The following is a 13604-nucleotide window of genomic DNA, read 5'->3' as shown; positions in this document are numbered from 1 at the left end:
TCAGCAATTTCACTTCTAGAAATTTATTCTAAAGACACATTTGCACATATGCAAAATGGCCCATTTAAAGGAATAGTTGCTATAGGTTTATAATAATAACCAAAGATATGAAACAATTTCAATGACCATAAATGAAGAGAGGCTTAAATTTTGAGGCATCCTTGCAATAAAAACATATAGTTATTTAAAAGAATCAGGCAGATCTAGTAAATATATAATGATTTCTGACATACATTGTTGAATGAAAAAAGAGGTACAGGACAAGGTGTGTAAAACACTAAATTTAAAAATATTTGTATATGTGCTTGTATAACCTAAAGTATTTCTGGAAAGACACATAAGAAATTGTCAACTATTTTATTTTTGTTTTTTTTTCCTTTTTATTGATTCTTTTTAGGATTCATTTTGACATAATTACAAGCACATGGAATATACTTTGCTTTAATTCAATCCCCAGTACTTACCCTTTCCCTCCCCATCTCACACCCCCTGTGGAGAAGGGTCCCTCTATTCTACTGATTATTCTGATTTTCTTCTGGGGCATTAAATATGTCTATATGTTGTTCTTGATTGCTGGGTCTTCCCCTTCTCCTTCTGTAGGGAAAGGGACACTTTCCCTCAAAGGCTCTGTCCTCACTCATACACCTTGCCTAGGTGCTTCAGATGTGAGCAGTTATCAGCACATCAGATTGAACCTAGAAGATGGGATCCTCAGAGCCCATAAAATGGTTCAAGAATATCTGGATAGGGCAGCAACTAAAGAAATTTTTATTTCATGTAAATCAGCACCTTTCCATTTTACTCCAAGGCCAGCATCCTGTTTTCTCTCCACAGTTCTTCCATAGAGGTTTATGTTAGTGAACACATACAAAATAAATAAATAAATAAATAAATAAATAAAAATACTCTGACTTCAATGTGGTATGTATGTATGTATGTGTGTGTGTATATATATATATATATATATATATATACACACACACACACACACATATATTAGAAAATTACCAACATAATTATAGATACATATGTTGTAACATTTAAAAAAAATAGTATACCTGCTTTCCTATTTTTTAAAAAAAGTCAATTTCTAAAAAGCATAAAATGGCTTAAGCAATTTTTATTAATGTTGTGTCATCCTTTATGCCTTGTATAATGCTGGATCATTTAAAAATTTTGTTCTAATTAGTTAAACATGGCAGCAGAATGCATTTTGATTCATTGTACACAAATGGAGCACAAAGAAATTGTCAACTGTTTCATCAGGGAGTATATAGAGGAAGACTTACCTTGAACTGAATACAATTTGATGCCAGGTGTTTTCTATATTTTAAAAACTAATTGCAAATATTAATAGGTTCACTGTGACAGTTAATTGTATGCATATAGTGTGCAGTGATCAAATCAGCATAATTAGTATTTCCTTTTCTTTACTATTCCTTTATGTTTGGAGCCTTTGATCTCCTCTCTTCTAAAGTTTCATAAAATATATAATAAATTATTATGAATTATAGTCATCCCTCTGTGCTATACAAAACCAGAACTTATTTCTTCTATCAATTGTTTTTCTACTAATTTTCTTTTCTTTTCTTTTTTTTTTTTTTTTTTGGTACCAGGGATTGAACTCAGGGGCACTTGACCACTGAGCCACATCCCCAGATCTACTAATTTTTAAACCATTGTATAAGTTGTCTAAAAAAATAAACTAATAACAAGTGAAACACTGGTGGAAGGAAGTTCTTATTTTATTTATTTTTATTTTTTTATTGGTTGTTCAAAACATTACAAAGCTCTTGACATATCATATTTCATACATTTGATTCAAGTGGGTTATGAACTCCCATTTTTACCCCATATACAGATTGCTGAATCACATCGGTTACACATCCACGTTTTTACATATTGCCATACTAGTGACTGTTGTATTCTGCTATCTTTCCTATCCTCTACTATCCCTCCTCCCCTCCCCTCCCATCTTCTCTCTCTACCCCATCTACTGTAATTCATTTCTCTCCCTTGACTTTTTTTCCCTTTCCCCTCACATCCTCTTATATGTAATTTTGTATAACAATGAGGGTCTTGGAAGGAAGTTCTTTTGAGAACTGACCACATTCTATTTGTTAAGAATTGTGCAAATGTCAAATTGCACTAACAGGAAAAGGAAAAAGAACACACCAAAATGAGTCAGTCCCTTACCTAAGCCTTAGGCTTCCTAATTTGTCAAATGGGTATAAGAGCAAGTACTTTGCAGGGTGCTTGTTTAGATTAGATGCAACAGATATAAACTCCCACAGTGTCAGACACACAATAGTAACTTTCATTACAAACACATACATCCCTCTGGCTTAGCCTTCAAGTTTCTATTAGCAATTCCCGGACCAAACTATATTTGAAATAGGAAGAATTTAGCATGACCACAGCATCTGTTCACTAGCAGGAGATTTAGCATTAACAGTAAGTCCTCTTCCCTTAGGCTGCATTTATTAAACAAACATTACCTGTCAGGGACTATGCTGAGTGCTTAGATACAATGGTGAGCAAGAAAAACTCTGGTGTTTTAAAAAATATTATGCTGTTTATACATGAATGTATTTACATTCAAACAATGCAGAATGCAACTAATGTTTCTCTTCCTTGTTACTTCACTCCCCAGAGGTACCTGGAGACATCAGTAAGGTGGAAGAGTTCTTTATGATCTATGACTTAAAGAGCATCATAGTATACACTGTTCTGCATCTGGCTAAATCATCAGTATGTCTTGGAGGGTTTTTTAAAAATATATTTTTTTAAGTTGTTGGTAGACCTTTATTTCTTTATTTATGTGTGGTGCTGAGAATCAGTGCCTCACACATGCCAGGCAAGTGCACTACCGCTGAGCCACAGCCCAGGCCCTTGGAGGTTTTTTTCAGTCAGAAAAATTCTCCCTCATTTTTTAAATAGCAGCAGGTAGCCTGATGGACAAATAAATGTTTAAACAGGCTACCTTCTTGTAGCCCCTTCCTCCTTCCTTAAAGCACATCACTCAGATCTCTGCTTCTGTCATTATATCTTCCTCTGCCTCTCTCTTATAAAGACTTGTAAATCTAAATTGAAAAAATGTAAAGGATACTTGTAATTATACTTAGAGCTTTCCCAAATAATGTATGATAAACTCTCCATCTTGAGAACCTTAATTACATTTGTAAAGTCTCTTTTTTCCACGTAAAGTGTTCATCATCACTAGCAATTAGAGAAATGCAAATCAAAACTATTCTAAGATTTCATCTCACTCCAATCAGAATGGCAGCTATTATGAATACAAACAACAATAGTGTTGGCAAGGATGTGGGGGAAAAGGTACATTTGTACACTGCTGGTGGGACTGCAAATTGGTACAGCCAACATGGAAAGCAGTATGGAGATTCCTTGGAAAACTGGGAATGGAACCACCATTTGACCCAGCTATCTCTCTCCTTGGTCTATACCCAAAGGACTTAAAAACAGCCTACTACAAGGACACAGCCACATTACAGCAGCACAATTCACAATAGCTAAATTGTGGAACCAACCTAGATGCCCTTCAGTAGATGAATGGATAAAAAAAATGTGGCATAGATACACAATATTATTATTCATCATTAAAAGAGAATAAAGTTATGGCATTTGCAGGTAAATGGATGGAGTTAGAGAATATTCTCTGATATAAGAAGGCTGATTCATAGTGGGGTAGGGAGGGGGAACATGGGAAAAATATACAAACTAGATAGGGCAGAGGGATGAGAGGGGAAAGGAGGGGGCATGGGGTTAGAAATAATGGTGGAATGTGATGGACATCATTATCCAAAATACATGTATGAAGACATGAATTGGCATGGATATACTTTGTATACAACCAGAGATATGAAAAATTGTGCTCTATATGTGTAATATGAATTGTAATGCATTCTGCTGCCATATATAAATAAAAAATTAATAAAATAAATAAAGTACCATTCAGGTCCTAGGGATTCAGACCTGGTTTGCTTTGAAGGCCATTTTCCATCTAGTGTATATAGGAGATTATCCTGAGTTAGCCAGGTGGGCCCAATGTGATTGCAAGGATACTTATAAATGGAAGAAGAAGACCAAACAAAGTGAACCCAAGAGATGGTAACATGAGAAAGACTGAGCTCAACATTGATGACTTTAAAGGTTGAAGAAATGTGAGCAGCATTTAGAAGCTGGAAAAGGCAAGGAAAAAAATTATTCCTTAGAGACTCCAAGAGAACACACCCCTGCCATTGATTTTTACCCAGTAAGACCCATCTTGGACTTCTGACTTTCCGAGCTGAACAACAATACATTTGAATTGCCTTAAGCCAAAATGGTTGAGAAAATGTATGATCACAACAATAAGAAACTGATATAGATGTGAAGAAGAGTTCTATGGTAGATAGTATTCTATGAATGACCCCCAGCAATTTGCTCTTACATTACCTCCAACTTGAGTGTATGAAGAATATCATATGTCATTAGGGAATTGCTAAGCAAAACAACTGTGAGATATCATCACACATATTAGAGTAGTTAAAACCCAAACACTATGACACTAAATCCTGGTAAGGAGGTAGAGCAACAGGTTGTTTGGGGAACACAAAATGATACAATCACTTTGAAGATAATTTGGCAGTTTAGCAACTGTACTGCTGGGTATTTACTCTATGAATTAAAAACTTACATCCACACAGAAACATGCACAAAAAATGTTTATAGCAGCTTTGATGATAATTGTCCAATATTGGAAGCAACTAAGATGTACTGCAATAGATTAATGTATAAACTGAAACATCCATACAATAGAATGTTATTCAGTGATACAAAGAAATAAACTTCCACAAAAGACATGGAAGAACCTTGCATGGATATTGCTAAGTGAAAGAATCCAGTCTAAAAACGTTTGTCCAAAGCATCAGTATTTCTTGTATTTTGAATTTAGGAATACCGTTTATAAAGAGAGGAGCTATGCAGCATCACATTGAGTCATGTTCTCAGAGAACTAAGAAATGCCAGAATCTGGAGAAACTTAGAGCATTTATGATTAGTGATCATGCATAAATGGCCATGTGGTAGAGAGAATATCTGCTTTCTTGTTTCTGGTTTTAGTATCCTTATGTTAACTCCCACTTTTTGCAGAATCTCTAGGACACCAGAAAATGTACTTTTTCTGAGAAGTTTTCTCAAAGAACATGAAATCTGGGTGAGTCATCCTTAGAATCTGCAAAATAGGGATGTGATCTTTATATCTGTAGGCATTGTAATAAAATTCCACTGCTGCTTAAATAGCTTTAGAATCAGCTCCAGCTGAATGTGATCTAGAGTAAGAATACATAATGAAGTATATCCCCTGTCACCAAGAGTCTTATACAGAGATAAGTCACAAATCCTTAGAAAGTCTATGAAGGCAACAAGTCATGATCAAAAGCAGTCTAAACACAAGTTGTATTCTATAATACACTAAGTGATTGAAATACTGACGATAAAGCTATACATCTGAAGGAAAAAAGTAGCATTCAAGTTGGAGTCATGAATGCAAACATAATACATATATGAATGAAGGAGAATATGAAGTAGAGCTGTAATCATCTAAAAACTCTTATTAATAACCCTACCCCACTCCTAAGAAAAATAATACAAGATTACAAATTCAAAACCATGTATGAGCCTTAAAAAGAAGCTGAATGGAAGTTTACCTTCAAGATAAATTGGTCTCTGGTAATGTTATAGTTCAGTATGGTCCAAAAGAACTTTCAATAAGGATGGAAATGTACTATATCTCCACTGTCCAATATAGTAACACCAGCCCATGTGGCTGTTTAGCATTTAAAAGGTGTTTGATGTGACTAAGGAACTGAATTTTGTATTTTAATTATTTTAAATTAAAAAAGTCTCAGGTGCCCAGTATCTATCATATCAGATAGTGCAGCTATACAGAAAAGGAGATGTGCAAAATAAAGAGACAGCAGTGCATAGCAGAGGTGAGATACCAAGGAAAGGAACACGTGGGTTTCCCACAGACCTCCTGTTTCCAGTTGAAACTTTTGCCTGCAACCCTGTCCTCTTTCTGTTGTAAACTATCTAGAGTTGATTTCTGTTACTTACAGCCTGAAGATTTTGTATTAGTTTGGTAGGGCTGCCATAACAAATACCACTGAGTGGTTTAAACAACAGATTTTTTTTTTTTCTCGTAGTTAAGGAGGTTGGAAGTTCAAGACCAAAGTTTTTGCATATTTGGTTCTTTTACAGCCTGTCCTTCTGACTTGAAGACGGCCATTTTCTCATTGTGTCCTCACACAGGCTTTTCTTTATGCACATGTACCCTTGCTGTTTCTTCCTCTTCTCATGAGGACAGCAGACCTATTGGATTAGGGAACCAACTTTCTTTTTTTTTTTATTGGTTGTTCAAAACATTACAAAGCTCATGACATATCATCTTTCATACATTTGATTCAAGTGGGTTATGAACTCCCATTTTTGCCCCAAATACAAGTTGCAGAATCATATCGGTTACACATCCACATTTTTACATAATACCATATTAATGACTGTTGTATTCTGCTGCCTTTCCTATCCCCTACTATCCCCACTCCCCTTCCCTCTCATCTTCCCTCTCTACCCCATCTGCTGTTGTTTAATTCTCTCCCTTGTTTTTTTTTTTCCTTTCGCCTCACAAACTCTTATATGTAATTTTGTGTAACAATGAGGGTCTCCTTCCATTTCCATACAGTTTCCCTTCTCTCTCCTTTTCTCTCCCCCCACTCGTCTCTGTTTAATGTTAATCTTTTCCTCATGCTCTTCTTCCCTGTTCTGTTCTTAGTTACTCTCTTTATATCAAAGAAGACATTTGGCATTTGTTTTTTAAGGATTGGCTAGCTTCACTTAGCATAATCTGCTCTAATGCCATCCATTTCCCTGCAAAATCCATGATTTTGTCGTTTTTTAGTGCTGCATAATACTCCATTGTGTATAAATGCCACATTTTTTTTTTATCCATTCATCTATTGAAGGGCATCTAGGTTGATTCCAGAGTCTAGCTATTGTGAATTGTGCTGCTATGATCATTGATGTGGCAGTATCCCTATAGTATGCTCTTTTAAGGTCCTCAGGGAATAGACCGAGAAGGGCGATAGCTGGGTCAAATGGTGGTTCCATTCCCAGCTTTCCCAGGAATCTCCATACTGCTTTCCATACTGGCCGCACCAATTTGCAGTCCCACCAGCAATGTACAAGTGTAAGATTAGGGAACCAACTTTCAATCAAACTGCCTTGTTTAACCTTATTTACCTCTTTGAAGGTTCTGCCACATTAGAGCATATAGCTTCAACATATGACGTTTGGGGGAACAAAGTTCAGTCCACAACAGATCACTAATTAATACATATAAACAACTTGTTTCTTACTGTTCTCACCATTTTCAAACCCAATTGGATGAAGAAACTCTGGCAATCATATGGATTCTTAGGTCTGGTTTCAACAGAATTTGTAGTTGACAACTCAGAACTTTATTCTTTAACAATGTGGCTTTGGAAATAAGAACTAAGCTTGTGGATTCACATTTTTAAGATTGTTCTTACCAGGTAGAGCCTCATATTTTCTCATTTATATTGAAAATAACTTCTACATTTCTTTTTCTTTTTTTTTTGTACCAGGGATGGAACCCTGAGGCACTCAACAACTGAGCCACATCCCCAGCCTCCCCCCAATCCTTTTTTTTTTTTTTTTTTGTATTTTATTTAGAGACAGGGTCTTGCTGAGTTGTTTAGGGCCTAACTAAGTTGCTGAGGCTGGCTTTGAATTCATGATCCACCTGTTTCAGCCTCCCAAACCACTGGGATTACAGGCGTGCACTGCTGCGCCCAGCTACTCCCACATTCTGTATGTGACTACAGTAGTGTGATAGCAGCTATTTAACAATTGGCTCTGGGAAAATAAACACACATGCACACATGTTATTATGGAATTTACTGACATAAAGAATATGTGTAGCATACAACTTAACAAATAACAAAATATGCAATTCTCCTTCTTATAAATTCTGTGTAGGCAATTGACTTTCACAGAATGCTCTTAATTCATTTTGCCAAAATTGCATCTTTAGCCAACCTGTGGTTGCAATTGACAAATGAGAATAATTCTGACATCAGTGTTGGTTGGTAGTTCCATCTATATTAACAATTAAAATGAAAGTATTTTATAATGGAGTTGAATGTCTGAATTTGACTCTCTTTATTGACAACAGTGAGTTTTTTCCTGAAATGAAAAAGTTTTCAAACACTTGAAGAACACAGTCATGCCATTGCTTAGCAATTTGGATATATTGTGAAAAATTCATCATTAGGTAATTTTGTCATTGTGCAAACATCATAGAATTCACTCACACAAATCTAGATGATTAAAGGACAGTCACTCCACCTGACCTTTTGATACAGTCAAGAGATGGGTAAACAAGATGTATGAAGATGATGTAACAGAACATGCTATTTCAGAGTAAACATTTTTATAAGTAGAAGGAGGACATATAAATGATAAAAGTATAGTGTAATAACTATATAAACTAGTAACATAGTTGTTTATTGTTGTTATAAAGGATTATGTAGTGTACCTAATTGTATGTACTGTTGCATAGCTGGCAGTGCAGTAGATTACACTAGCATCACCACAACACATAAGCAATGTCTTGGGCTACTTTGTTATGATAACTATATTACCAAGCAATAGAGATTTTTCAGCTCAATTATAATCCCATGAAACACCATCATATATGCAGTCTGTTGTTTACCAGAATGTTGTTATGTAAGCATGACTATTTATTTTTCATGATTCATGATCCACCTATTTCAGCATACCAATTTGGTGATATCATCAAATAGTGGATTGAGTAGTAATATATCATTATACCACAGAGATACAATTAACAAAAGGTATAAATTATAGTAAAATAATTAGCAGATGAGTGTTGAGTATTATTTTTGTTTTAATAATTTATTTAATTATTACTTTGCACAGTTTAATTTTTAAAAATGTCTGTGTTTAATAACTGGTTTGCAACACTACTGAAAATGTAGCAATTGGTCCCACAAACTAGTTTGAGTTGGTTTCAGCACACCACTGTGTGTGTGTGTGTGTGTGTATGCACATCCACAACTTAATATTGCCCTAGCATACTATGAGGTTAGGAGAGAGAATGCAAGAAGGTAGGAAAAGACAAACCAACTGTTGACATTAAGAAAGTAGGTGCTATGTTACATGAGCTGAATAATTAAAACAAAGAAGTATTCATTAAACATCCAGAGTTGAAGTAAAACATATAGAGTAAACTGCCACTGCATATTTTCAGAAGTTGGGCTCACCTGAAAGAAAAGGAAGTGGTGAATAAGACCAAGAGAACCAGTAATGTTTAAAGCAAACTCCTTTACAACAGTTCCAGATTCACATAAATAGTAGAATAGAGTACAGTAAGTTCCCATGAACCCTGTACCAGCTTCCCCTAATATGAACATAGTACATTAGTATGGCATATTTATTGCAACTAATAAACCAATATTAACACATTATTACCATAAAAATTTATGTTTTAATCAAATTTCACTAGTCTTTACATAAAGTCCCTTTTCTGTACCAGATGCCATCCAGAATACATAACACTTAGTGATAATATCCCCTTAGGTTTCAGTTTTTCAGTCTTTCCTTGCTTTGATGACCTTGATAATTTTTAGAACTTGTCATATATTTTGCAAATATCCATCTTTTGGGATGAGTCAGATTTTTTTTTAAATTACAAGACTATGGTTTTCAGGAGGAAGACTAAAAAGATATACTTTATTTTTATTATATTATATCATATGAAGAGTACACACTGTCAGCATGACATCATTATTGACGTGGAACCCTGATCACCTTGCTGAGATAGTGCTTGTCAGCTCTTTCTATCTTATGTTTCTTTTTATTTCCATACTTTCCTTTTAGGAATGAAATCAATATGTTTGGCAAACACTGAGAGTGTGGGCAGCTGTGCTTTAGCTAATTTAGGGTGGACTAAAAGTACTAAATTATTTGGAATTCTTTTGCACCAAAGATTCTCTTCTCCCTAATTTATTTACTTATTTCTTCAGCCATTTATTTGTATCAGTCTGGGCTCAGGTATTTGTTTTACGCCTTGGTTTATAACGTACTTTATTATGTTTCTCAAATTGTTTCATATTTGACCATAAAAAGCTCTTTCAATTGGTTTCTTTCTTTCTATCCCTTTGACACAGCCCCATCTCTATGTGTTTTGCTATTCATACTTCTTTACTTTTTGGCACCAGAAGATGTTCTGGACTCATCTTGCACACTTCCTGCCCAAGTCTTAGAATCAGAAATTTTTCCAACAAGGCCTCTTACTTTTTATTGGAAAATGATTTATAAGCCAAGAACTGGATGTCAGATGAGTCATTGATGTAGTGTATTGTTGCTTGTCCATGCAAGGACATCTATGTGTGTGCTGGTCCAAGTATATACACATATCTACAAATACACTGCCATCTGTTTCTGTATTAAGTGGAACCCTCTCCAACTATAACAGTACCACATGGATCACTTTAGCCTCCTCCCTTTGCTTGACTACAAACTCCTACTTCAATAGTCAGACACTGATCACCCACTAGCCACCAGTTACATTTATGTAACTAGGAAAAATTAGCCTTACTTCTCTATTTTTCAAATCACTTTCATAAAGAAGATTTCCACAAATTCTTGTTGCAACCCCTTAAAAGGTATTACTATGGCAATTTTTAAATCAGAAAACAGAAGATCCAAGAGATCATGAATTTGTTAAAGTATGAAAGTTCCCAAGATATTTTTTTTTAAAGATAGAGTGAGAGAGAATTTTAATATTTATTTTTTAGTATTTGGCGGACACAACATCTTTGTTTGTATGTGGTGCTGAGGATGGAACCCGGGCCACACGGATGTCAGGTGAGCGCGCTACCGCTTGAGCCACATCCCCAGCCCGTTCCCAAGATATTTACTAGTGATACTCATATCCAACTGCAATAGCTTCCTCAGCTAAAGAATAAATACTGTGTCCATTTCTGAGTTGAAGAAGCTGAGACTTTGCAAGGTACCATAATTGGCTCAAACACATACATCCAGTGAATGGTGGAGCCAGTTCTCCTGGCCAGGAGAGTAGAGATTATGTTCACTGAAAAGTATCAGACTTCTCTAGACTGGGTTATCTAGATCCTTTGGCCTTTCTCAAGAAGGCATTGCAATTAAAGACACCATGCTTCTCACCCCCATTCTTGTGAATTGGAGTCCTGACTGTAGCCAAGTACTCCTGACCAATTTTCTATCCTTTTCCATCATCTCCCAAATGCTTTGCACTTTCTTATCCTTAACCCAAGCCTTCCACACTTTCCACTGTACTCCCTAGTACTCCTACTCCACCATCACCTAATATTTCCTCAACCTCTTCTCAGACAATTTCTTTTCCTTTCTTGACATAAATGCAATTCAACTCTCCTTTGAGGTCATTAAATATCGTGAAATCTTCCAAATGGAATACTGTTATTCTTTTTCATGATAAACCTAGCTAAAAGTCAGGAGGTGAATTTGGAACCCTCCTTGCTTCCCATTGTTTCTTCCCCAGATGTTATGGGTCAAGTATACCCATCAAGAATATATATGTTGAAGTTCTAGTGAGCTGTACCTCAAAATGGGACCTTTAGAAATAGAGTAATTTCAGATATGAGATATAGTTAGCTAAGATGAAGTCATATTATATTAAGGTGGTCCCTAATCAAATATGAGTGATGGCTGTACTCAACGGTGCACACCTGTAATACCAGTGACCCAGGAAGCTGAGGCAGGAGAATCACAAGTCTGAGGCCAGTCTCAGCAATTTAGCAAGGCCCTAAGCAACATAGCGAGATCCTGTCTCAAAATTAAAAAAAAAAAAAAAATGAAAAGAGCTGGGTATGTATTTCAGGGATAAAGCACCCCTAGATTCAATCCCTGGTACCAAATAAATACATATGTGATGTCCTTATAAAAAGGGGAAATTTGGACTAGATATACACACAAGAAGAATGCTATGTGAAAGCAAAAGCTGTCTCAGTCTATTTGGGCTGATATAACAAAATAACATTCATTTGGTGGCTTAAAGAACAGAAATTTACTTCTCACAGTTCTGGAGTCTGGGAAGTCCATGATGAAGACCCTATAGCAGGTTCAAATGTCTGGTGAAGGCCCATTTTCTGCTTTATAGATGGCCACCTTCTCACTGTGTCCTCACATGGCAGAAGGGATGAGAGCTCCCTTAGGATTCTTTTGGAAGGGCACTAATCTCAGTCATGAGGGCTTCTCCCTCATGATCTAATTAATTCCTAGAGGCCCCACCTCCTAATATTATCACATTGAAGTTAGGATTTTAATCCAGGAATTCAGGGGGGAGACCACATTCAGTCCATAATAAAGGCAGGTTTCTACAAGCCAAGGAACATCAAAGATTGCCAGCAAAACACCAAACAAACAAACAAAAACACCAAAACACCAAAGTACCTACGGGAAAGGCAAGCAATAGATTCATCCTCATCACTCTCAGAAGAAACCAATCTTACCTACAGCTTGATCTCAGATATTTAGTCTGCAATATTCAGTAGCAGTGAACTTCTGTTATTTAAGCTACCCAATGTTGTTAAGGTTTAAATCTGTCTCCGCAAGTTCATGCATTGGAAACTTAACCCCTAATGCAACAGTGTTGAGAGGTAGATCTTTAAGAGGGCAGAACCCTCATGAATTGATGTTTTATTTCCTTGAGAGTTAGCTTGTTATCTCAAAAGTGAATTTATTATAAAATCCAGTCCAGCCCTCTCACGAGCATGCTCTCTTGCTTGTGATGCCTTCTGCCATGTTAGGATGCAATAAGCAGCCCCTCACCCAGATGCCATTCTTTGATCTTGGACTTCCCAGTCACCAAACCATAAGCCAAATAACCTTTATTGTTTATTAATTACTCAGTCTCTGGTAGACTCTAATAGAAGCATAAAATGGACTAAGATATAGGTTGTAACACTTTATTATGGAAGCCCTTCCAAACTAATATACCAACTCTCTTGTAAAAACCCTGTTTTATTTTTTACTTAAAAATGATATTTTATTTTGGTACCCAGGATTGAACTCAGGGGCACTCGACCACTGAACCACATCCCCAGCCCTATTTTGTATTTTATTTAGAGACAGGGTCTCACTGAGTTGCTTAGTGCCTCGCTGTTGCTCAGGCTAGCTTTGAACTCATGATTTGCCTGTCTCAGCTTCCTGAGTCGCTGGGATTACAGGTATATGCCACTGTGCCTGGCTAAAAATTATTTTTAATATGTAAAGAATTATTTAGTTTTCTCATGGGTCAGGGAATTCCAATCTAACTCTTCCTTTAGATCTCAGTTTAATTATTATTTCCTTTAGAATACTTGCTTGAACAAGATCTTTGATATAAACTCCCACAGAACCATTTTATTTCATTTTGAAACACCTTTTATTTTTAACCTGAGTTTTTAGTTCTGCAACTGTTAGTGTTATTTAACACTTGGACTATACACTCTAAATTCCAG

The 13604-nt window shown here is 35.9% G+C and overlaps 1 long non-coding RNA gene across 1 annotated transcript in view; it reads left to right on the top strand.

Annotated features, from left to right (window-relative positions):
* LOC117794735 (uncharacterized) overlaps positions 1 to 13604 on the top strand; it is a 39630-nt gene that overhangs the window by 2953 nt on the left and 23073 nt on the right. The gene's annotated exons all lie outside the window — the stretch shown is intronic.

The sequence above is a fragment of the Marmota flaviventris genome, chromosome 13 (assembly GCF_047511675.1).
Source record: "Marmota flaviventris isolate mMarFla1 chromosome 13, mMarFla1.hap1, whole genome shotgun sequence".
Lineage (NCBI taxonomy): Eukaryota > Metazoa > Chordata > Mammalia > Rodentia > Sciuridae > Marmota > Marmota flaviventris.
The sequence above is the reverse complement of the archived record's forward strand: the minus strand, read 5'-3'. Positions and strand labels throughout refer to the sequence as shown.